Source organism: Anomaloglossus baeobatrachus (genome assembly GCF_048569485.1).
Source record: "Anomaloglossus baeobatrachus isolate aAnoBae1 chromosome 5 unlocalized genomic scaffold, aAnoBae1.hap1 SUPER_5_unloc_5, whole genome shotgun sequence".
In the NCBI taxonomy this organism is placed as follows: Eukaryota; Metazoa; Chordata; class Amphibia; order Anura; family Aromobatidae; genus Anomaloglossus; species Anomaloglossus baeobatrachus.
Window position 1 is genome coordinate 10,212 of NW_027441809.1, and position 25,809 is coordinate 36,020.

A 25,809-nucleotide genomic window follows, 5' to 3' on the forward strand; every position below is an offset into this window, starting at 1 on the left:
GGCCACTTCTCAGTCCAGCATCTTCTTGCTGAGGTAGGCAATGGGGTGCTCCTCCCCAGCTGCATTCACCTGGCTGAGTACAGCACCCAGTCCATAAGAAGAGACGTCCATCTGCACAATAAATCTCCGCTTGTAGTCTGGAGCAGTCAGGACAGGGTCGCAGACCATGGCGTCCTTCAGCCGGTTAAAAGCCTCATCACAGACTGGAGTCCAGATCACCAGCCGGGGCATTGTTTTCTTGGTGGGATCTGTAAGGGGCTTGGCCACACTGCTGAAATGAGAAACTAATTTTCGGTAATAACTGGCAGTGCCCAAGAAAGCCATAACTTGTTCTTGGTTTGAGGTACAGGCCAGTCTCTAATCAGCCTGGATTTTGGCAGGATCAGGACGTAACTTCCCTCCTCCTACTCGATGCCCTAGGTATTGGACTTCACCCATCCCAATTGGCATTTATCAGTCGAATGGTTAGGCCTGCTGCGAGAATCCGGTCAAGAACAACAGTTACTTGATTCAGATGTTCATCCCATGTGTGGCTGAAGATGGCGATATCATCCAGGTAGGCACAATCGAAGTCACCACATCCCCGGAGGATCTGGTCCACCATTCTCTGAAAGGTTGCAGGGGCGTTTTTCATTCCGAAAGGCATGTTTTAGAAATTCATACAGACCTTCCTCCGTCAGGGAAATTTGCCAGTATCTCTTACTGAGATCCAAGGTGGTGACATATCGTGCCCCAGCTAGCCGGTCTAGAAGTTCATCAATGCGGGGCATTGGGTAAGCATCACTGATGGTATGGTCATTTAGTCGTCTGTAGTCCACACAAAATTAAGCACTCCCATCTTTCTTGGGTACTAACACAACAGGAGAGGCCCAAGGAATATGGGAGGCCTGAATCACCCCAAGCTGTAACATCTCCAGCTCATGCTGCATGGTGTTTCTAACTGATTCTGGTACCCGGTAGGGAGCCTGCTGTATGGGACTGTGTATTAGGGATTGTGTATTAGGGAAGCCTCCTGCAGAGGAGAACAATATATTTGCAACCCCCCACCAGATCAAGGACAATACCTACTGCTGAAGCCTGATTACAATATGGTACAGGCTGGGGAAATATAATGTTAAAGTTGTATGCTACATGAGGGTGCCTAAGGGGTACTTCACACACAGCGAGATCGCTGCTGAGTCACGTTTTTTGTGATGCAGCAGTGACCTCATTAGCGATCTCGCTGTGTGTGACACTGAGCAGCGATCTGGCCCCTGCTGTGAGATCGCTGCTCATAACACACGGCCCTGGTTCGCTTTTTTATTGTTGCTCTCCCGCTGATAAGCACACATCGCTGTGTGTGACAGCGAGAGAGCAACAATCCTGAATGTGCAGGGAGCAGGAGCCAGCGTCTGACAGCCTGCGGTAAGCTGTAACCAAGGTAAACATCGGGTAACCAAGGTGGTTACCCGATATTTACCTTCATTACCAGCCTCCGCAGCTCTCACGCTGCCAGTGCCGGCTCCTGCTCCCTGCACACGCTAAGCTAAGCGGTGTGCGCTGGTAACTAAGGTATACATCGGGTAACCATACCCGATGTTTACCTTAGTTACCAGTGTCCGCAGCTTCCAGACGCCGGCTCCATGCAAGTGCAGCGTCGCTTGCACGTCGCTGCTGGCTGGGGGCTGGTCTCTGGTCGCTGGTGAGATCTGCCTGTTTGACAGCTCACCATGTAGTGACGCAGCAGCGATCCTGCTGCGTCGCTAAAGTGTGACGGTACCCTAATGCTATCTGGGTCTGGAGGAAGGTCTCCCAAGTTAAAGGTGGTGTCACACATAGCGACGACGACAACGACGTCGCTGCTAAGTCACCATTTTCTGTGACGCAGCAGCGATGTCCCGTCGCTGTCACTGTGTGTGACATCCAGCAACGACCTGGCCCCTGCTGTGAGGTCGCCGGTCGTTGCTGAATGTCCTGCTTCATTTTTTGGACGTTGCTCTCCCACTGTGAAGCACACATCGCTGTGTGTGACAGCGACGAACTGAAGGGAGCAGGGAGCCGGCGTCTGGCAGCCTGCGGTAAGCTGTACCCACGGTAAACATCGGGTAACCAAGAAGCCCTTTCCTTGGTTACCCGATATTTACCTTAGTTACTAGCGTCCGCCGCTTTCACACTGCCAGTGCTGGCTCCCTGCTCCCTGCATACGTAGCTGGAGTACACATCGGGTAATTAACCCGATGTGTACTCTGGCTAGGAGTGCAGGGAACAGGGAGCCGGCACTGGCAGCGTGAGAGCGGCGGACGCTAGTAACTAAGGTAAATATCAGGTAACCAAAAGAAGTGCTTTCCTTGGTTACCCGATATTTACCTTAGTTACGCTTCCACGCGTCGCTGCTGGCTGGGGGCTGGTGAGATCTGCCTGTTTGACAGCTCACCAGCGACCATGTAACGTCGCAGCAGTGATCCTGATAAGGTCAGATTGCTAGTCGTGATCGCTGCTGCGTCGCTATGTGTGACACCACCTTAAGGCCCCCTCTCTTTCCAGCCTGCGATGACAAGCTTGTTTGAGCCTGTGGGCATACAGTTTGAAAGACCTTTCCCCATCACTGGCTAAAGTACGGAACTGAGCCCTTTATGTATCTGGGGTCACAGCATAATGTTCCAATATGGTTTCTTTAATGGTCCCATAATTGCAGTTCCACCGAGGGTCTATAGTTCTATAAGCTTCAGCAGCTCCACCCTCTAAGAGCCCAACCAGGTGTCTGACTCGCTCCCTTTCCGGGACTTCCATTAATCGGCATTGATGTTCGTGAGCCGGGCTGCTCGGATTTGGGTGCTCGGTGGCTCGAGGGTCTCTGTACCCGGGGGTCGTGCGGCCACTCAAATGAAGGGGGATATTTGGATATTTACAGGGGATAGTTATAGAGTTCTTGACGCCACCCATGGTATGCGGTAACTAGAGGTGGATACCACCGCTGCCGTTGGGGAGTACCCGGGGTGATGACAGGGGCAGCCAGGTGTTGGGACCCTCCATGGATAGGGCGGATACCCGGGACTCGGTGAGAGGGGAAGGCCGTGGGATGCAGGGGTCACTTGCGTACTCACTCAGTCCATTAAGCTGACACCGACAACTGGGTAAACCAAAGTTCTGGACACTGCTGCCACTGAGGGGAGCTAGTTTGGGTTACGTCCCCGATGGTCTTGCTTGGTGGTCTGTGACCTGCCTCCTGGCACTAAGTTTACTTCTCTGGTGGTCACGGTAGTGTGAAACTTGCCAGGTACCGCTTCCCACTATGGCTAAGTGTGGGAGCTTGCTCTCAGGGTTCACGCATGGGATTTTCTGGACCATTTTTAGTGGAAAGTCTTATCCCCCTCGTTGCGCTAGTACCCCGATACTGGAGCGGTTGGGAACGGATTTTGAAGGTTCCGTTCTCCCCGGGTGAATTGTCAGGTTGCTTGGAGCTACTCCCTGACCTTGGGTCCACGTACCCCGTCGTGCCTTGGCCCCAGCCCGGTGATGGTGCAAGGCCGCCAGCTGTCCTCCTCGGCAGTTCTGTGCCCCTTGCCACGATCCCCTGCGACCGGGGACCTGATAGTCCAGGGGCGTCACATTTGAAGTCCTGGAAGAAGCCCTCAATGTCACCTGCAGCTTCATTAAATAGCTTAAAGTCCTTGTGGGGCACTCTTGGGACTTCCCTCATGGTGGATGCTGTGATTACAGTCTGTCTGGAGCTTTTAGCTGCTTCCACAGCGAGCCTCCCCTCCAGCAATGCTCTCTCCTTAGCTCCGCGAATAGCTTCCCTCTTATCTTCTATGGTGGCCTCATCTCCAAGCAGTGCCATCTCCTCCTCATACCACACAATCCACTGACTTTTTTGGGTATTTACCTCCAGCTCCCGTCTTTCCTCCCCTTGCTGTGGAAATCCTTCCTCAGTGCCATCTTGCAGGCAAGCATCTTCCAAAGCCTCAGTTAGTTGCTCCTCAGAGAGTCCTTTGTAGCCGACTCCTAATTCACGGGCCTTTGTTTGTAGGCTCCCCACAGTTCAGTTATTGTACTCTGAGGTTCTGGTTCCAAATGTTGATGGGCCATTGTCCTCCATTACTTCTGCTCTGATCCCTCTACTGCCAACCAGTTTGTGATGGGGTATGTGACAGAGCAGTAAGGGACGCCAGGCCAAGGAACAATCCAAAGGGCTTTATTGGAACCACAAAGATAAAGCACCAAACATGAATATAAATCCTTAAACTCTGCAAGGAGTCCACAACAAAACAACAGATCCGGTGGCGCCTCCCAGTATTCCGACGCCAGGGAAAATATGGCTATGGTCCTTATATGAGTTCCTTGAATCCAACAGGGTGAACAACAAAACACAATCCCACGTGTGCACTGATCTCCAATCTGTAACAGTCCATACACAGGCTCTAGGCTCTAGGCTCAGCTATAGATCCTAGTCTTTCTCCAGCCGAGATCCAATTAACTGACTAACATGAGACTCATTGTTCTCTTCTCCTGGGATCAGCCCCTTAGGTGGGCAGAAGGGCCCACCTCCCCCTGGACATTTGATACATGAAAGGATTCTAGATGTCATGGCTCTATTCTGTCTACCAAGTTGTGGATTGGATGAGTCCCATGCTGAGAAGAACAATCTCCCACCAGAAGTAGTACATACTGTAGCACCTGGTCCCGCCAGATCCCGAGGGGGGCGCTCTCCCTCACATCTGCCCAGCCCCAGCATGGCCCCCACGTGCACTCCCGGTCCCAGTCTCCGGCAACGATGTTTTTCCTCTTACCGGTCCCATGGATCTGCTGGTTCTACAGGCTCTGCTCCTGGTTCGGCTCCTGCTATGCTTCTTGCTCACTCCCGGGTCGGGCGTCCTTCTCCAGGGCTGCTGCAGCCTCTTCCTGTCTCCCGGCCACACACAGATCTGCAGTGAGTGATTCTAGGCTGTGCGCGAGGCCACGCCCCCTTTCTTAAAGTGGTAGCTCTCCATTATCTGGAAGTGGCCTCAGAGGTCACCTGTTACCATATGGGTATTTAAGTTCGCCTCCAGTGGGTGCACCTCCGGACGCTCACCGCTCCTCGGTGGGCGTAACACATACAGGACAGTCAAGGAGGGACAGACTATTACATCATGAGCAGAGGCGGGGGAGGGACACACTGTTACACATGCCATCACCCCAGACTCAAATAGGGCACAGTTCCGAGACCTCCCATGCACCACGCGGGGATTATTTAGGATGTATGCCCATAAGATGTCCCAGGCATGTCGGAGATGGCTGAAAGCGGAAGACGCTTTCACTGTGGAAGACGTTATACAGGTATTTCTTATAGAACAATTTCTTTACAAATGTCCCTCAGAAATACGGGAATGGGTCAGAGAGCGCACGCCGTGCACCTTGGATAGAGCTGCAGCCCTGGCTGATGAGACCCTTACTATCCGACCGCAATGGAGGGGGCTTCTGGACAATAAGCCACAGCCTGCTCCTGCTCCCCTGCCCTCTCCAGTTATAGCTGCCCCTCCACGCAGCCACAGGTCGATAACAACCACCTCTCACAATCCTGGGCCCCAAGAGCTCCGACCACACCCTGGGGAGAATTACAGAGAGGAGATGTTATGGGTGCGGGCATCCTGGGCACCTGCAATACAGTTGTCCCGCAAGGACTCGGAGGGACCCCCATGCACCTCAATCTCGTCCGGTACATTTTGTGCACTCCATCCTACCTGAGGAAGAGTTATGACCACCTTCATCAGAATGTACCGCTGACCCCTACACCATAGATGCCCCTGTTGGAGTGTATGGACTCCGGCCTTTGTCACCAGGTTCTCCTACTACCTTCTCCAGAATACACATTGGAAGGTGTATGACACAGCGCAGATGATATCGATGTGGGCAGCCTGGGCATTTGCAAAACAGTTGCCCTGCTGGTTGATTAAGGGCCAATGACCTTGCATCAATTCGACCTGTTCATTCTCTACAGCCAAACACAATGGGGGAAGAGTTCTCACCCCTTCAAGTTGACTTGCCTAATAACTCAGACACTTGTGGTCGACCACTAAGGATTTATGGGGTGCGAGCCACAGCCCTGAGTTCCTCTTACCATCAAAGTAAGCACTTACAGGAGGTCGTGCTGAATGGACAGAGAGTTATTGGATTTTGTGACTGGGGCATTTCTCACAATAGCTGATCCCTGAGTGGTTCGGCCAGAGGCGATACATCATGGACCAGGAATTGTTATTGAATTGGCTGGAGGACAAAGGAGGACTATCCCAAAGGCGACTTTAGATCTAGACTTTGGCTTTGGGGTCAAGCAATGTGTGGTTGGGGTGATGAGCAGCCTGCCTGCAGATATTCTCCTGAGGAATGATGTGGGAGATCTACAATGCCGATTTGTGGATGCCGGAAACACAGATTAAGTGAAGGAGGACACAAAGGTAAGCTTGCCCTTGCAACCCTACCGCTGTACTAGGGACTATCTACAGCTTCTCCATCCAATACAAGCGTGAAAGCCAACACCAAAATGCTGAGGAACTGTCCCGGCAAGAAGAACCATAGACTATCCACAGCTGAGCGACATGGACTTAAGTGAGATGGCCAGAGGTCTGTGTAGACCTCATGGCATACTCACTTATTCAGAAGGAGGGAGAGGTTGTGCAGGTGGGCTATCGTGTACTGTGTATCAAGCTGTGTAGGTTTGCATTTTACGCTTGGTTCACTGTCCATTATTTGTATTGCTTGTGTGTACGTTGTATTGTCTGTAGGTAATCACCCCCTGTAGTGTTCCTGTCCCTAAAGCTGGTGTCACACTAAACGACAGCGACAACGACGTCGCTGTTACGTCACCATTTTCGGTGACGTAACAGCGACCTTGTAAGTCGCTGTTATGATCGCTGCTTAGCTGTCAAACACAGCAGAAGCAGCGATCATAAGGTCGCTGTGCTACATGTTCAGAGAGCAGGGAGCCGCGCTTAGCACTGGCTCCTTGCTCTCCTGCAGCACACATCGGGTTAATTAACCCGATGTGTGCTGCAGCTACATGTCACAGTTCAGAGAGCAGGGAGCCGCGCTTAGCGCTGGCTCCTTGCTCTCCTGCAGCACACATCGGGTTAATTAACCCGATGTGTGCTGCAGCTACATGTCACAGTGCAGAGAGCAGGGAGCCGCGCGCACTGCTTAGCGCTGGCTCCTTGCTCTCTTTGCTACAGTATACATCGGGTTAATTACCCGATGCATACTGCAGCCACATATCACAGTGCAGGAGCCGGCACTGGCAGCAAGAGCGGAGGCTGGTAACCAGCGTAAACATCGGGTAACTAGGGAAAGGTCTTCCCTTGGTTACCCGATGTTTACGCTGGTTACAGCTTACCGCAGCTGCCAGTGCCGGCTCCTGATCGCTTCATTTCGTTGCTCTCTCGCTGTCACACACAGCGATGTGTGTGTCACAGCGGGAGAGTGACGACCAAAAAATGAAGCTGGACATTCAGCAACGACCGGCGACCTCACAGCAGGGGCCAGGTCGTTGCTGGATGTCACACACAGCGACAGCGACGGGACGTCGCTGCAACGTCACAGAAAATGGTGACGTAGCAGCGACGTCGTTGTCGTCGTCGTTATGTGTGACACCAGCTTAAGTCTGGGGGAGGGGGCCTGGAATCCACCTACTGTAAACTCTCTGCTTACTTGGGGGGGATGAGTCAGTCTGTTTGAGAACTTGAAGAGAGAAGGACGAAGATTGAACCTCAGGGCTGAAGGTGCGGCTCCTCAGAGAGACCTGGACATTTATCCATTACTGGATTATATTTACTGGACTATATTCGTGTTTTCTTTACTAATTTTACCCTCTGTTTTGTGGATTATGTTATAGACCATTTGATTTGCTTGAAATAAATGCTCCTTGGATTATACAGCCATTACTCGCTCTGTTGATTGTGTGATATGGTAGAAAAACCCCATCACAGTGCCTAATGCTATCTGGGTCTGCATTGTGCTATATGCAGGCTGTATACTACATGAGGGTCCCTAATGCTATATGAGTCTGCATTGTGCTATATGGGGGCTTCTTAATGTTATATGGGGGTTGCATAGTGCTATATCGGTGTTGCATAGTGCCATATGGGGGTTGCATAGTTCCATTTGGGGGTTGCATAGTTCCATTTGGGGGTTGCATAGTGCCATATGGGGGTTGCATAGTGCCATATGGGGGTTGCATAGTGCCATATGGGGGTTGCATAGTGCCATATGGGGGTTGCATAGTGCCATATGGGGGTTGCATAGTGCCATATGGGGTTTGCATAGTGCCATATGGGGGTTGCATAGTGCCATATGGGGTTTGCATAGTGCCATATGGGGGCTGCATAGTGCCATATGGGGGCTGCATAGTGCCATATGGGGGCTGCATAGTGCCATATGGGGGCTGCATAGTGCCATATGGGGGCTGCATAATACTATATGAGGGCTACATAATATTATATGGAGGACAATTGGGGCTTCATAACACCATATGGAGGACTTTGGGGGCGCATACTACTATACCCCCAGAGTTGTATGTCCCCTCCACCACGGTGCTGTATACCCCCTCAGAGCTGTATGAACCCCAACCCCAGTGCTGTAGACACCCAGAGTTGTATGTCACCCCCCCACCTTAGAGCTGTATACCCCCAGAGCTGCATGTCACCCCCAACCTCAGAGCTGTTTGTCCCCCCCACCTCAGAGCCAATGCCCCCCTGTAGAGCTGTATGCCCTACTCTTGAGCTGTGTGCCCCTCCATTGCTGTATACCCCTTTACTCAGTAATATGTATGCCCCCCAGTAATGTGTATGTCCCCAGCCTCTCTTGTGATGTATATACAGCAGTGTCAGTGTGCTTTATGTGCGGCCATGTCTGTTAGTGACTGCCAACAATCAGCGTGGCACAGACACATGCCCAGGAGGAGCTGGATGGAGACAAGTGAGGGATGTGAATGAGGCTGTTGCCGGCTTCCCAATATTAGAAATACAGTGGAACCTTGGTCAACGAAAACAATCCGTTCTGGGAGTGTGCTTGTTAGCCAAGTTACTCATTCAGCAAAGCAAGATTGCCATAGGAAATCATTGCAATGCAAACAATTCGTTCCACAACTTGTTTAATGTCCCATCCTGGTCCCCTAATGTGTCATTCCACCCACGTACAAACACGCACAAACACACACAAGCACGCACGCACACACATATTATGCTCATCTTACCTTCCGTTCCATCGCTGGCCTGCTGGATCTTGTAGTTCGCCGGTACGGGATGTGTATCGGGTAACCAAGGCGACCGATGCCGGACCTTCTGCTCCCAGCGCGCTGACGTCAAAGGCAGGAGCCGCTTGCCTCTGATTGGTCAGCGCGCTGCCTTTGAGTAGCGGCTGGCAGTGGAAGTTCCTCCCTTGTCGCTGATGGTTACCGGATACACATCCTGTATCGGCGAACTACAAAAACAATGAGGCCGGCGATGGAACGGAAGGTAAGGTGAGCATAATATGTGTACCTTCCGTTCCATCGCCGGGCTCCTGGGTCTTGTATTTCGCCGCAACAGCATGTGTATCGGCAAGCATTGCGACAACAGAGGACCTTCTGCTGTCAGCCGCTACTCAAAGGCAGCGCTCTGACCAATCAGAGGCAAGCGGCTCCTGCCTTTGATGTCAGCGCACTGGGAGCGGAAGGTCCGGCATCGGTCGCGATGGTTACCCGTTACATGCAAGTTCCAGGAGGCTGGCGAGGGAACGGAAGGTAAGATGAGAATAATATGTGTGTGTGTGTGTGTGTGCGCTTGTGTGTGTTTGTGTGGACTGCAAGAGTGGGTCAGAGCGCGGTGCATGTACGGGACCGGAAGTGTGTGCGGTGAGTATTTTGCTCGTACAGCAAAGCTTTCTCGTAAACCGAGCTACAAATTTACAGCAAGCTTTGCTCGTATGTCAGTGTATATGACTGTGTCTATATTTATGTCTATTTATATGTGTTTTTGTGAATTTCTCTTTAAATATACATGTGTACGTATGCCTGTATGTGTATGTATCTGTGCATGTCTCTGTGTGGATGGGGCCTATTGAGACACTTTCACCCAGGGCCCACAAAAACCTGGAGCCGGCCCTGCCCAGAGCCCATTTGGGCCAGGCTGGAGTAACATGAATTTGATGTGTGGAATCACTAGATATGCACTTATGGCAAGATATAAGTGGCCCAAAGCCATTTAACCCCTCCAAAACACCAGTTACTTATTCAAATCTGTGAAAACCTGGGATTTTGCCCACTTTGATGCCAATTCTGATGCCCAGAACCTGTTTGGGCCAGGCTGGAGTGATCTGAATTTGATGTGTGGCATCACTAGGTATGTAAATGTGGTGTGAGATCAGTGGCCCAAAGCCATTTAACCCCTCAAAAACACCAGTTACTTATTCAAATCTGTGAAAACTGGGGTTTTGCCCACTTTGATGCCAGTTCTGATGCCCAGAACCTGTTTGGGCCAGGCTGGAGGGATCTGAATTTGATGTGTGGCATCACTAGGTATGTAAATGGGGTTTGAGATCAGTGACCCAAAGCTATTTAACCCCTTAAAAATACCAGTTACTTATTCAAATCTGTGAAAATTGGCTGTGTGCCCACTTTGATGCCAGTTCTGATGCCCAGAACTCCTTTGGGCCAGGCTGGAGTCACTTGAGTTTGAATAGGGGCGTCACTAGATATGCATTTATGGTGTTAGATCAGTGGCCCAAAGCCATTTTACCCTTTCACTAACATGCTTTGATGCCCATTTTTTTTGCCAGTTTTATAATATTCGTAGCTGATTTTGAGTGTATTTATATTAGGGCACCTCAGTGCATTGTATTGTATTATTGTGATGTGTTATTTGTGTTGTTAAATGTGTAAAAAACTGAAAATACTAAATTGCCGAATAAGAAACTGACGAATAAGAAACCAACTTCAGCTTCGTCGCTTACTGTGGCCGGGGGAAATAGTTCTGGAACAATCTAGAAGCAGCTGTGGCTACTGCCCCCTCAGACTTCACTGCTCATCCCTGGATTTCCAGGATATCTGCTCCATGTCCGTCCACGGCTTCCAGGATGTGTCCTGTCTACATACAGCCTCCATTACCTCACTGTGACCCCCTGACATAACCTCCCCTCACCCAGCACCATGACACCCAGCACAGCAGAGCCCTGCATACACTGTAGTGATGGGTAGTTCGTGAGTGAGTAGTTCAAAATGAACTAATCTTCAGAGTGAACTAGTTCATGTAGTCACCATCCTGACAGAGATTACTTCATTATGAACTAAACAGCGAGTGACAGAGAGTGATCCTCTACAGCTGCAGGAGGCTCCTGCTCTCACACTGGCTCTTTATAGCTCCTGATGCTGGAAAAGGAGGTAGTAACACTATACCACACATCAAATACAAATAGAATAGTAATAATAATAAAAACTGAAATTGCAAAGTAGACAGACACAGCTCATACAGTGCTGGCCAAAAGTATTGGCACCCCTGCAATTCTGTCAGATAATACTCAGTTTCTTCTTGAAAATGATTGCAATCACAAATTCTTTGGTATTATTGTAACGGGGGGCCAGAGGTGCCTCGGGGATTGTAGTCGTGGCCCCCTCTGCTAGGCTTACCCCTGGCTCCGCCGTCACTTTTGGGATGGGAGGTGACTTGGTGGGGCAGAGTGTGGTGGTGCATATGTCGCTGTCAGTTGCACAAAGACTCTGTAGACGTGGATCAATTGAACCATCAGGCTTATTTATTGAGCACTTCTCCATCACAAAGGCAAAACACGGCAGATGACTTCACACTTCCTTCGCTGGGGGGAAAAAACCTGTTCCTGACGTCTCCTCCAGTGGGGATGTGCCCGGCTAATCCACTTCACCTGGCTCCCACTACGGCTACCACAGACCGGACCCACACCAGTACTGCTTCACACTTGAGGCTACACCTTCTCCTCTTCTCTCCGGCTTTCCTATTCACCCAGCTCCCACACTCTGCCCCTTCTGCTTCTTCTCTCCCGTCCCGGACTCGACTCCTCCTGGTCCTAACTTTTTCTAACCACTCTCCTTCTCCCTCCCCTTTCTGCTGCCGGCTCCTCCTTTCCTCTACCCTGTTCCTATGGGGACAGCCGTCCCACCCGGCCACCAAGGGATCCCACTAAAACAGTGTAATAACAATAAAACATTTTTATTAAATAACATCAACATTCCGGGGAAACTGTACCTCATTGTAAGGGGTCTGCCCGCCCCTTACATTATCTTCATTTAATTTGTCTTAAATAAAACAAAAAAACTGTCATAAAGCCAAATTGGATATAATTCCACACCAAACCTAAAAAGGGGGTGGACAAAAGTATTGGCACTGTTTGAAAAATCATGTGATGCTTCTCTAATTTGTGTAATTAACAGCACCTGTAACTTACCTGTGGCACCTAACAGGTATTGGCAATAACTAAATCACACTTGCAGCCAGTTGACATGGATTAAAGTTGACTCAACCTCTGTCCTGTGTCCTTGTGTGCACCACATTGAGCATGGAGAAAAGAAAGAAGACCAAAGAACTGTCTGAGGACTTGAGAATCCAAATTTTGAGGAAGCATGAGCAATCTCAAGGCTACAAGTCCATCTCCAAAGACCTGAAAGTTCCTGTGTCTACGGTGCGCAGTGTCATCAAGAAGTGTAAAGCCCATGGCACTGTGGCTAACCTCCCTAGATGTGGAAGGAAAAGAAAAATTGACGAGAGATTTCAACGCAAGATTGTGCGGATGGTGGATAAAGAACCTCGACTAACATCCAAAAAAGTTCAAGCTGCCTTGCAGTCAGAGGGTACAACAGTGTCACTCGTACTATCCGTCAGCGTCTGAATGAAAAGGGACTGTATGGTAGGATACCCAGGAAGACCCCACTTCTTACCCCGAGACATAAAAAAGCCAGGCTGGAGATTGCCAAAACTTTCCTGAGAAAGCCTAAAACATTTTGGAAGAATGTTCTCTGGTCAGATGAGACAAAAGTAGAGCTTTTTGGGAAAAGCCATCAACATAGAGTTTACAGGGGGAAAAAAAGAGGCATTCAAAGAAAAGAACACGGTCCCTACAGTCAAACATGGCGGAGGTTCCCTGATGTTTTGGGGTTGCTTTGCTGCCTCTGGCACTGGACTGCTTGACCGTGTGCATGGCATTATGAAGTCTGAAGACTACCAACAAATTTTGCAGCATAATGTAGGGCCCAGTGTGAGAAAGCTGGGTCTCCCTCAGAGGTCATGGGTCTTCCAGCAGGACAATGACCCAAAACACACTTCAAAAAGCACTAGAAAATGGTTTGAGAGAAAGCACTGGAGACTACTAAAGTGGCAAGCAATGAGTCCAGACCTGAACCCCATAGAACACCTGTGGAGAGATCTCAAAATGGCAGTTTGGAGAAGGCACCCTTCAAATCTCAGGGACCTGGAGCAGTTTGCCAAAGAAGAATGGTCTAAAATTCCTGCAGAGCATTGTAAGAAACTCATTGATGGTTACCGGAAGCGGTTGTGCGCAGTTATTTTGGCTAAAGGTTGTGCAACCAAGTATTAGGCTAAGGGTGCCAATACTTTTGTCTGGCCCATTTTTGGAGTTTTGTGGGAAATGATCAATGATTTGATTTTGTTTCATTCTCTTTTGTGTTTTGTCATTGCAAGCAAAATAAATGAAGATAATAATACCAAAGAATTTGTGATTGCAATCATTTTCAAGAAGAAACTGAGTATTATCTGACAGAATTGCAGGGGTGCCAATACTTTTGGCCAGCACTGTATGTGTGTATAAGAGACAAAGTTTTTCTGTGTATGGTTCATGGCCCTCACCTGTCTGTGTGATAAGATTAGCCTCCTGTAGAGGATCAGCCTCCTGGAGCCTATAAGATCAGTCTTGCTAAAATCTTTTCCACTGGCTCCTGTTCTGTTCTCAAAATGGTGGCTGCTGAACTGCTCCTCAGCTCACTCATACACATTCATTATGAGTCAGTACTCTACACTACCACAGGGGGCGCTGCTGGGCTCATTCATACACATTCATTATGAGTCAGTACTCTACACTACCACAGGGGGCGCTGCTGGGCTCCCTCATACACATTCATTAGGAGTCAGTACTCTACACTACCACAGGGGGCGCTGCTGGGCTCCCTCACACACATTCATTATGAGTCAGTACTCTACACTACCACAGGGGGCGCTGTTGGGCTCCCTCATACACATTCATTATGAGTCAGTACTCTACACTACCACAGGGGGCGCTGCTGGGCTCCCTCATACACATTCATTATGGGTCAGTACTCTACACTACCACAGGGGGCGCTGCTGGGCTCCCTCATACACATTCATTATGAGTCAGTACTCTACACTACCACAGGGGGCGCTGCTGGGCTCCCTCATACACATTCATTATGAGTCAGTACTCTACACTACCACAGGGGGCGCTGCTGGGCTCCCTCATACACATTCATTATGAGTCAGTACTCTACACTACCACAGGGGGCGCTGCTGGGCTCCCTCATACACATTCATTATGAGTCAGTACTCTACACTACCACAGGGGGCACTGCTGGGCACCCTCATACACATTCATTATGAGTCAGTACTCTACACTACCACAGGGGGCGCTGCTGGGCTCCCTCATACACATTCATTATGAGTCAGTACTCTACACTACCACAGGGGGCGCTGCTGGGCTCCCTCATACACATTCATTATGAGTCAGTACTCTACACTACCACAGGGGGCGCTGCTGGGCTCCCTCATACACATTCATTATGAGTCAGTACTCTACACTACCACAGGGGGCGCTGCTGGGCTCCCTCATACACATTCATTATGAGTCAGTACTCTACACTACCACAGGGGGCGCTGCTGGGCTCCCTCATACACATTCATTATGAGTCAGTACTCTACACTACCACAGGGGGTGCTGCTGGGCTCCCTCATACACATTCATTATGAGTCAGTACTCTACACTACCACAGGGGGCGCTGCTGGGCTCCCTCATACACATTCATTATGGGTCAGTACTCTACACTACCACAGGGGGCACTGCTGGGCTCCCTCATACACATTCATTATGGGTCAGTACTCTACACTACCACAGGGGGCGCTGCTGGGCTCCATCATATACATTCATTATGGGTCAGTACTCTACACTACCACAGGGGGCGCTGCTGGGCTCCCTCATACACATTCATTATGGGTCAGTACTCTACACCACCACAGGGGACGCTGCTGGGCTCCATCATACACATTCATTATGAGTCAGTACTCTACACTACCACAGGTGGCGCTGCTGGGCTCCCTCATACATATTCATTATGAGTCAGTACTCTACACTACCACAGGGGGCGCTGCTGGGCTCCCTCATACACATTCATTAGGAGTCAGTACTCTACACTACCACAGGGGGCGCTGCTGGGCTCCCTCATACACATTCATTAGGAGTCAGTACTCTACACTACCACAGGGGGCGCTGCTGGGCTCCCTCATACACATTCATTATGAGTCAGTACTCTACATTACCACAGGGGGCGCTGCTGGGCTCCCTCATACACATTCATTAGGAGTCAGTACTCTACACTACCACAGGTGGCGCTGCTGGGCTCCCTCATACACATTCATTATGGGTCAGTACTCTACACTACCACAGGTGGCGCTGCTGGGCTCCCTCATACACATTCATTATGAGTCAGTACTCTACACTACCACAGGGGGCGCTGCTGGGCTCCCTCATACACATTCATTATGAGTCAGTACTCTACACTACCACAGGGGGCGCTGCTGGGCTCCATCATACACATTCATTATGAGTCAGTACTCTACACTACCACAGGGGGCGCTGCTGGGCTCCCTCATACACATTCATTATGAGTCAGTACTCTACACTACCACGGTGGGCGCTGCTGGGCTCCATCATACACATTCATTATGAGTCAGTACTCTACACTACCACAGGGGGCGCTGCTGGGCTCCCTCATACACATTCATTATGAGTCAGTACTCTACACTACCACAGGGGGCGCTGCTGGGCTCCCTCATACACATTCATTATGAGCCAGTACTCTACACTACCACAGGGGGCGCTGCTGGGCTCCATCATACACATTCATTATGAGTCAGTACTCTACACTACCACAGGAGGCACTGCTGGGCTCCATCATACACATTCATTACGAGTCAGTACTCTACACTACCACAGGGGGCGCTGCTGGGCTCCCTCATACACATTCATTATGAGTCAGTACTCTACACTACCACAGGGGGCGCTGGTGGGCTCCCTCATACACATTCATTATGAGTCAGTACTCTACACTACCACAGGGGGTGCTGCTGGGCTCCCTCATACACATTCATTACGAGTCAGTACTCTACACTACCACAGGGGGCGCTGCTGGGCTCCCTCATACACATTCATTATAGGTCAGTACTCTACACTACCACAGGGGGCGCTGCTGGGCTCCCTCATACACATTCATTATAGGTCAGTACTCTACACTACCATAGGTGGCGCTGCTGGGCTCCCTCATACACATTCATTATAGGTCAGTACTCTACACTACCACAGGGGGCGCTGCTGGGCTCCATCATACAAATTCATTATGAGTCAGTACTCTACACTACCACAGGGGGCGCTGCTGGGCCCCCTCATACACATTCATTATGAGTCAGTATTCTACACTACCACAGGGGGCGCTGCTGGGCTCCCTCATACACATTCATTATGAGTCAGTACTCTACACTACCACAGGGGGCGCTGCTGGGCTCCCTCATACACATTCATTATGAGCCAGTACTCTACACTGCCACAGGGGGCGCTGCTGGGCTCCCTCATACACATTCATTACGAGTCAGTACTCTACACTACCACAGGGGACGCTGCTGGGCTCCCTCATACACATTCATTATGAGCCAGTACTCTACACTGCCACAGGGGGCGCTGCTGGGCTCCCTCATACACATTCATTATGAGCCAGTACTCTACACTACCACAGGTGGTGCTGCTGGGCTCCCTCATACACATTCATTATGAGTCAGTACTCTACACTACCACAGGGGGTGCTGCTGGGCTCCCTCATACACATTCATTATGAGCCAGTACTCTACACTACCACAGGTGGTGCTGCTGGGCTCCCTCATACACATTCATTATGAGTCAGTACTCTACACTACCACAGGGGGTGCTGCTGGGCTCCCTCATACACATTCATTATGAGTCAGTACTCTACACTACCACAGGGGGTGCTGCTGGGCTCCCTCATACACATTCATTATGAGTCAGTACTCTACACTACCACAGGTGGTGCTGCTGGGCCCCCTTATACACATTCATTGTGAGTCAGTACTCTACACTACCACAGGGGGCGCTGCTGGGCTCCCTCATACACATTCATTATGAGTCAGTACTCTACACTACCACAGGTGGCGCTGCTGGGCTCCCTCATACACATTCATTATGAGTCAGTACTCTACACTACCACAGGTGGCGCTGCTGGGCTCCATCATACACATTCATTATGAGTCAGTACTCTACACTACCACAGGGGGCGCTGCTGGGCTCCCTCATACACATTCATTATGGGTCAGTACTCTACACTACCACAGGGGGCGCTGCTGGGCTCCCTCATACACATTCATTATGGGTCAGTACTCTACACTACCACAGGGGGCGCTGCTGGGCTCCCTCATACACATTCATTATGAGTCAGTACTCTACACTACCACAGGGGGCGCTGCTGGGCTCCCTCATACACATTCATTATGAGTCAGTACTCTACACTACCACAGGGGGCGCTGCTGGGCTCCCTCATACACATTCATTATGAGTCAGTACTCTCCACTACCACAGGTGGCGCTGCTGGGCTCCATCATACACATTCATTATGAGTCAGTACTCTACACTACCACAGGGGGCGCTGCTGGGCTCCCTCATACACATTCATTATGGGTCAGTACTCACACTACCACAGGGGGCGCTGCTGAGCTCAGTGAGATGCATCAGACTGAACTAGGCTCTCCTGATTCATTCTCAATAGAACATTTAGTTCAGCAGCTCATATAGTTCATTTAGTTCACAGGTCACATGATGCATTTCCTATCAGCTCCTCACAGGATAGAGTGGAGAGAAATACTGAAATAAGGCTACTTTCACACTTGCATTGGACGGCTTCCGTAGCACTGCGTTGTGTGACGGATGCAACGGATGCGTTGCATATAGTGGCACAACGGATGCTACGGATCATAGAAAACAACGGAAAGCTTTTTTTCTTTATTTTTTTCTTTTTTTTTTCTTTACAGTTTTACTGGCAGAAGACTATTGTGAACGATCAGCTGATCGCTCCAATACCCGGCGGCCAGTCGCTCAGCTGATCGCTCTCAATAGCCGGCGGCCGGTCGCTCAGTTGAGCGCTCTTACATGCCGGCGGATGGGCATGCCGGCAGACGGGCGCTCAGCTGAGTGCTTTCACATGCCGGCAGACGGGCGCTCAGCTGAGTGCTTTCACATGCCGGCAGACGGGCGTTCAGCTGAGTGCTTTCACATGCCGGCGGGCGGGCGCTCAGCTGAGTGCTTTCACATGCCGGCAGACGGGCGCTCAGCTGAGTGCTTTCACATGCCGGCAGACGGGCGTTCAGCTGAGTGCTTTCACATGCCGGCGGGCGGGCGCTCAGCTGATCGCTCTCAATAGCCGGCGGCCGGTCGCTCAGTTGAGCGCTCTTACATGCCGGCGGATGGGCATGCCGGCAGACGGGCGTTCAGCTGAGTGCTTTCACATGCCGGCGGTCGGGCGCTCAGCTGAACGTTCGACCACCGACAGACTAAATAAAGTTTGTGATTTATAAAAAAAAACAAAAAAAAAGAGCATGCGCAGTGAAATCCTACGGATTGCGCTGCTCAAAATAACGTTACATGCTGCGTTTCGTCCGCCCGACGCAGTGTCAAAATAACTATGCTGCGTCGCCCAGCGGATGCAACGCAGACACTTGCGTTACAGTGCGTTGTCCATAAAAGTCTATGGAGAGTAGCGCAGTGCGTTAACGGACTGCGGTATTCTCCATAGTGACGGACTCCGCTGAACGCAAGTGTGAAAGTACACTAAATGAACTAATCTTTTCAGTGAACTATATTTCCCATCACTAGAGCCCTGCATACACTGAGGAGCTGATCATGTGACCCCTGACTCCTCCCCTCCATGTGACATCATCACAGGTCCTGTAAGCACAGAGCAGCCATATATCTAGTGTGCGGCTCTGCAGGTGGAGGTAGGTGCAGGGTATTATATATCTAGTGTGCGGCTCTGCAGGTGGAGGTAGGTGCAGGGTATTATATATCTAGTGTGCGGCTCTGCAGGTGGAGGTAGGTGCAGGGTATTATATATCTGTGTGCGGCTCTGCAGGTGGAGGTAGGTGCAGGGTATTATATATCTAGTGTGCGGCTCTGCAGGTGGAGGTAGGTGCAGGGTATTATATATCTAGTGTGCGGCTCTGCAGGTGGAGGTAGGTGCAGGGTATTATATATCTAGTGTGCGGCTCTGCAGGTGGAGGTAGGTGCAGGGTATTATATATCTAGTGTGCGGCTCTGCAGGTGGAGGCAGGTGCAGGGTATTATATATCTAGTGTGCGGCTCTGCAGGTGGAGGTAGGTGCAGGGTATTATATATCTGGTGTGCGGCTCTGCAGGTGGAGGTAGGTGCAGGGTATTATATATCTGGTGTGCGGCTCTGCAGGTGGAGGTAGGTGCAGGGTATTATATATCTGGTGTGCGGCTCTGCAGGTGGAGGTAGGTGCAGGGTATTATATATCTAGTGTGCGGCTCTGCAGGTGGAGGTAGGTGCAGGGTATTATATATCTAGTGTGCGGCTCTGCAGGTGGAGGTAGGTGCAGGGTATTATATATCTAGTGTGCGGCTCTGCAGGTGGAGGTAGGTGCAGGGTATTATATATCTAGTGTGCGGCTCTGCAGGTGGAGGTAGGTGCAGGGTATTATATATCTAGTGTGCGGCTCTGCAGGTGGAGGTAGGTGCAGGGTATTATATATCTAGTGTGCGGCTCTGCAGGTGGAGGTAGGTGCAGGGTATTATATATCTAGTGTGCGGCTCTGCAGGTGGAGGTAGGTGCAGGGTATTATATATCTAGTGTGCGGCTCTGCAGGTGGAGGTAGGTGCAGGGTATTATATATCTAGTGTGCGGCTCTGCAGGTGGAGGTAGGTGCAGGGTATTATATATCTAGTGTGCGGCTCTGCAGGTGGAGGTAGGTGCAGGGTATTATATATCTAGTGTGCGGCTCTGCAGGTGGAGGTAGGTGCAGGGTATTATATATCTAGTGTGCGGCTCTGCAGGTGGAGGTAGGTGCAGGGTATTATATATCTAGTGTGCGGCTCTGCAGGTGGAGGTAGGTGCAGGGTATTATATATCTAGTGTGCGGCTCTGCAGGTGGAGGTAGGTGCAGGGTATTATATATCTAGTGTGCGGCTCTGCAGGTGGAGGTAGGTGCAGGGTATTATATATCTAGTGTGCGGCTCTGCAGGTGGAGGTAGGTGCAGGGTATTATATATCTAGTGTGCGGCTCTGCAGGTGGAGGTAGGTGCAGGGTATTATATATCTAGTGTGCGGCTCTGCAGGTGGAGGTAGGTGCAGGGTATTATATATCTAGTGTGCGGCTCTGCAGGTGGAGGTAGGTGCAGGGTATTATATATCTAGTGTGCGGCTCTGCAGGTGGAGGTAGGTGCAGGGTATTATATATCTAGTGTGCGGCTCTGCAGGTGGAGGTAGGTGCAGGGTATTATATATCTAGTGTGCGGCTCTGCAGGTGGAGGTAGGTGCAGGGTATTATATATCTAGTGTGCGGCTCTGCAGGAGGAGGTAGGTGCAGGGTATTATATATCTAGTGTGCGGCTCTGCAGGTGGAGGTAGGTGCAGGGTATTATATATCTAGTGTGCGGCTCTGCAGGTGGAGGTAGGTGCAGGGTATTATATATCTAGTGTGCGGCTCTGCAGGTGGAGGTAGGTGCAGGGTATTATATATCTAGTGTGCGGCTCTGCAGGAGGAGGTAGGTGCAGGGTATTATATATCTAGTGTGCGGCTCTGCAGGTGGAGGTAGGTGCAGGGTATTATATATCTAGTGTGCGGCTCTGCAGGTGGAGGTAGGGGCAGGGTATTATATATCTAGTGTGCGGCTCTGCAGGTGGAGGTAGGTGCAGGGTATTATATATCTAGTGTGCGGCTCTGCAGGTGGAGGTAGGTGCAGGGTATTATATATCTAGTGTGCGGCTCTGCAGGTGGAGGTAGGTGCAGGGTATTATATATCTAGTGTGCGGCTCTGCAGGTGGAGGTAGGTGCAGGGTATTATATATCTAGTGTGCGGCTCTGCAGGTGGAGGTAGGTGCAGGGTCTCTATTATTTTCCTCTCCTTCATTACGATGCTGAAGTTGGTTTCTTATTCGTCAGTTTCTTATTCGGCAATTTAGTTTTTTATGCATTTATCAACAAAAATAACACATCACAATAATACAATACAATGCACTGATGAGCCCTAATATAAATACACTCAAAATCAGCTGCGAAAATTATAAAACTGGCAAAAAAATGGGCATCAAAGTGGGCACCGAAGTATGTTAGTGAAAGGGTTAAATGGCTTTGGGCCACTGATCTAACACCAAAATTGCCTATCTAGTGATGCCTCTAATCAAACTCAAGTGACTCCAGCCTGGCCCAAAGGGGTTCTGGGCATCAAAACTGGCATTAAAGTGGGCAAAGCCTCAGTTTTCCCAGATTTGAATAAGTAACTGGTGTTTTTGAGGGGTTAAATGGCTTTGGGCCACTGATCTCACACCACATTTACATACCTAGTGATGACACACATCAAATTCAGATCACTTCAGCCTGGCCCAAACAGGTTCTGGGCATCAGAACTGGCATCAAAGTGGGCAAATGGCCAGTTTTCACAGATTTGAATAAGTGGTGTTTTTGAGGGGTTAAATGGCTTTGGGCCACTGATCTCACACCACATTTACATACCTAATGATGCTACACATCAAATTCAGATCACTGTAGCCTGGCCCAAACAGGTTCTGGGCATCAGAACTGGCATCAAAGTGGGCAAATGGCCAGTTTTCACAGATTTGAATAAGTAACTGGTGTTTTTGAGGGGTTAAATGGCTTTGGGCCACTGATCTCACACCACATTTACATACCTAGTGATGCCACACATCAAATTCAGATCACTCCAGCCTGGCCCAAACAGTGATCGGGGAGCGGTATGATCCGGGGGAAGAAAAAAACCGAGCGCCAATGTAAGTATGACTGAGAACATCATGAAAAAGGTAAGTATACTGAATTTAATTTAAAAAAAAAATAAAAATAAGATCGCTAGTGTAAAAACGCACACGCACGAAACGTGCTGAACACGGACATACTCCGTTTGCGGTACGTGCAGGCACGGACACATAGACTAAAGCGGGTCCGTGCCTGCGTGCTGCCGGTTAAAAACGGACATGTCCGTGTAGAAAAGCGCACACACGTACTTACCTCACGGACACACGTTCCGTGTGATTTTACGTGTGTGTGCCATCTACCATTGATTAACATGGGTCTCCGTGTGTACGTGTCTCCGGTACGTGCAAATACGTACCGCACACGTACAAATTACACGGATGTGTGTTGCGGGTCTAAGATATTAGACTGCAACAGTTATACAGTATTATTAATATACAGTTATGCAGTAGTTTCTATTAGCTTGTTTTCTCTGTAATTTTCCCAGACACCTGGAATTATAGTTTTAGTGAGAAAATACCTGTGTATAGTATCACTCAGTAACACATAGTTTTCTTATCAATGTTTACTGAGAATGTGCGTGTTTATAGTATGGTTAAACATCTAAAACCAGGAGCCTTTGGCATGTCTCATCCGGTGACGTATTTGTCCGGTGTAAGTTGACTTCTGAAGAGTTGGCCACTCAGATGAGAGATACTTTATTGGACAAATGGAACCTATTAGAGTTTGTGTAACATTTAGTTACGCAAGCAATTTGTTTTCAAGTGAGATATAGACTGGTGACGATTACAGCAAAGTCGGAAGCCTGTTTACCTGTGGAGGGGACGCCCATTACACCACAGTGTGGATCCCAGGAGTTTCCCTGTCTTCGCTGTTTTGCTTCTCACAGCTGATGTTTCCGGGCAGATGATGCGTGTAGTTTTTTTTTTTTATGTAGTGTGCAATGTAAGTACTTTACCTTTGTGATTTATATTATGCAAGAGTGTACGCAATATCACACTATTTCCTTTTTTCTGTAATCATTTAATCATTACAAAATGAATCGCCTTCTTTAAAGCTGTATCCAATCCCTTTAAATACGTGGTAAAACAGCAACCCAGTTCTTAACTGTGGAATACGAAGGGCATTGATCCCCCAATGTCTGCGACATATCACCATGAATATCCTTCGCTGACTTTCCTTGCAGAAACAAGAATTTTATCCCTGCTCTGCTCTCAGTTGCTGTGAATATCGCATTAGACTCCGCCATTGTTTTCCCACCTGCATAGAACACTGTTGCCATAGGCAACAAACACAAAATTTTGAAATCATATATTAGACACATAAGGATTTCATTTGATGTAACATTCGTTACCATAGAAACAAAAAAAGATCAAAAAGCCAAAACCTTATCAGCAGCCCCTCATAGTTTTTTTTTTTTACAGGTTTTTATCAACAAAGTGACGCGAACTTTAAAAACACCAGTTACTTGTGTAAATCTGGGTGAATTGCCTATTTGCCCTCTTTGGTGTCAGTTCTGATGCCCAGAACCCATTTGGGCCCGGCTGGAGTGACCAGACTTTGATATGAGACATCACTATATAATGTTGGGGTGAAATCAGTCCCCCAAAGTCATGTAAGGCTCTATGCGCACGCTGCAGGTTTTTCTGCACACAAACTGCAACCAAAACTGCCCCTTGTCCCAGAGAGAATGGAAATGTAATAAAACGCTTGTAATGATGCTGCGATTCTGCTGCGTTTTTGCTGCATTTTTGTTAATGTTTTTTAAACGAGTAATAAAATATGATAGGACTAGGATAATTGATAGAAAGAATGGATAGAAAAATTAGAACATATATAATAGATTGAAAGAAATAACAGAATAGCTCGATAAAGGGATAGCTCGCTTAAACAGCTGTTGTTTTTTTTTAAATTTTGTGGGGGTAAAAAAATGAAGTGGGGTCCCCCCATTTTTCATATCCAGCACAGGAACAGCAGCAGCTGTGGGCTGCACCCTTAGCTGTTTGCTGTACCTTGGCTGGTTATGAAAAATAGAGAGGATCCTACACGTTTTTTAAACTATTTGATTTATTAAAAAAAAAAAAAAATATGACGTGGAGCCCCCCCCCTCCAGTTTTCTCAAACCAGCCAAGGTACAGAAGACAACTGAGGGCTGATATTATTAGGGTGGGAAGGACCATCGTTATTTGGCCCTTTCCATCCTAACAATAACAGACCACAGCCGCCCCAGAAGTGGCGCATCCATAAGATGCTCCAATTCTTGTGCTGGACCCGGCTCTTCCGTTGCCCTGGTGCAGTGGCAATCAGGGTAATCAGGAGTTAATAGCAGCCCACAGGTGGCACTGAGCCCTAGATTAGAGATAGCAGGTGTCTGAGACACACTCATCAGTAATCTGTAAGTCAAAGTAAATAAACACAAACACCCAAAAAATCTTTTATTTGAAATAAAAGAAAAAAAAGCCCCCCTGTTTAAAAAAAAAAAAAAAAAAAAAAATTAGATCCAAATAAGAAACCATCCTAAGCCCCAAATAAGAAACTGGACCAATATGAAACCAACTTCAGCATCAAGTTTTTTTATTGCTGATGTCGAGTGATACTGGTGGGAAAATAAGGGAAATGTCTGTTATTACCACATATATACCCTGCCCCCCGCAGTGACTGACAGCCGCTCAGCATTAGAACCTGCTGTCAGTCAGTGCTGAGAGCGCGTATAAAACCACTGATCACTGTATACTGAGCGTTGACTAAAACCTTATCGGGGCCATCCCTATGACTGAAAGCCGGACACTGTCATATTATATGTCTATGACCACATGTAAATATTTCTTTGCTATTTAGTAACACTTATTATTATTTGGTATATATGGCTGATTTTTACCTGGTCGGGGCTAATGACAGAGATTTGGATTGACAGTGTCATTTTCCTTTATTTCACACATTGGGGGGCGGGGGGGTTAGTTTCGTATTTAAGTACTTTTATTTTCCTCTTCCTTCCCTTGTAACTGGGGCTGATATAACGACTCAGCAGTGACCAGATGACCTCTGTGTGTGGGGGAGAAATCATAAACAGCTCTTTCTACACTGTTTCTTTGAAACCCTGAAAATAAGCCCTAGTAGGATTTTTAGGGCTTTTTGACTAGACTAAAAATATAGCCCTACTCCAAAAATAAGCCCTAGTTGCGGTTTGTCTCTGCTTTATGTAGAGATGGCCGGATTTCCTCTCCGTTGCTACATGTTTGTGTATAGATGTACTGCTATGTAATGACATTGTAGAACATCACTGCAGAGTAGGAGTCAGATGGCCCGAACGTGTAAAGTCTACAAGCTCTGAAACCAGTTTAGAATATCTAAACTTTTTTATTTACATAATTTTTCTAGTTTAGGAGTGAAATATAATGTGGGCACATTTTGTAATTTGGATAATTTTCACTATTTTGCTGCCTTCATACAAGAAATGGGTTGTAAATTGTGTGCGTCACAGATCCGTACGCCATGTGTGGGCTACTCTTCTTCCGTTAGAAACAAAAAAACATTGAATCCTTATTCCATTG

At 48.9% G+C, this 25,809-nt stretch overlaps 1 protein-coding gene across 1 annotated transcript in view; it reads left to right on the plus strand.

The window, feature by feature from the left end:
* The first annotated feature begins 485 nt into the window (after positions 1-485).
* Positions 486-25,809, plus strand: part of LOC142259266 (uncharacterized) — a 343,907-nt gene continuing 318,583 nt past the window's right edge. Inside the window, exon 1 of the mRNA XM_075331744.1 lies at positions 486-556. The gene's annotated coding sequence lies outside the window, so the exon portion shown is untranslated. The remainder of the gene's footprint in view (positions 557-25,809) is intronic.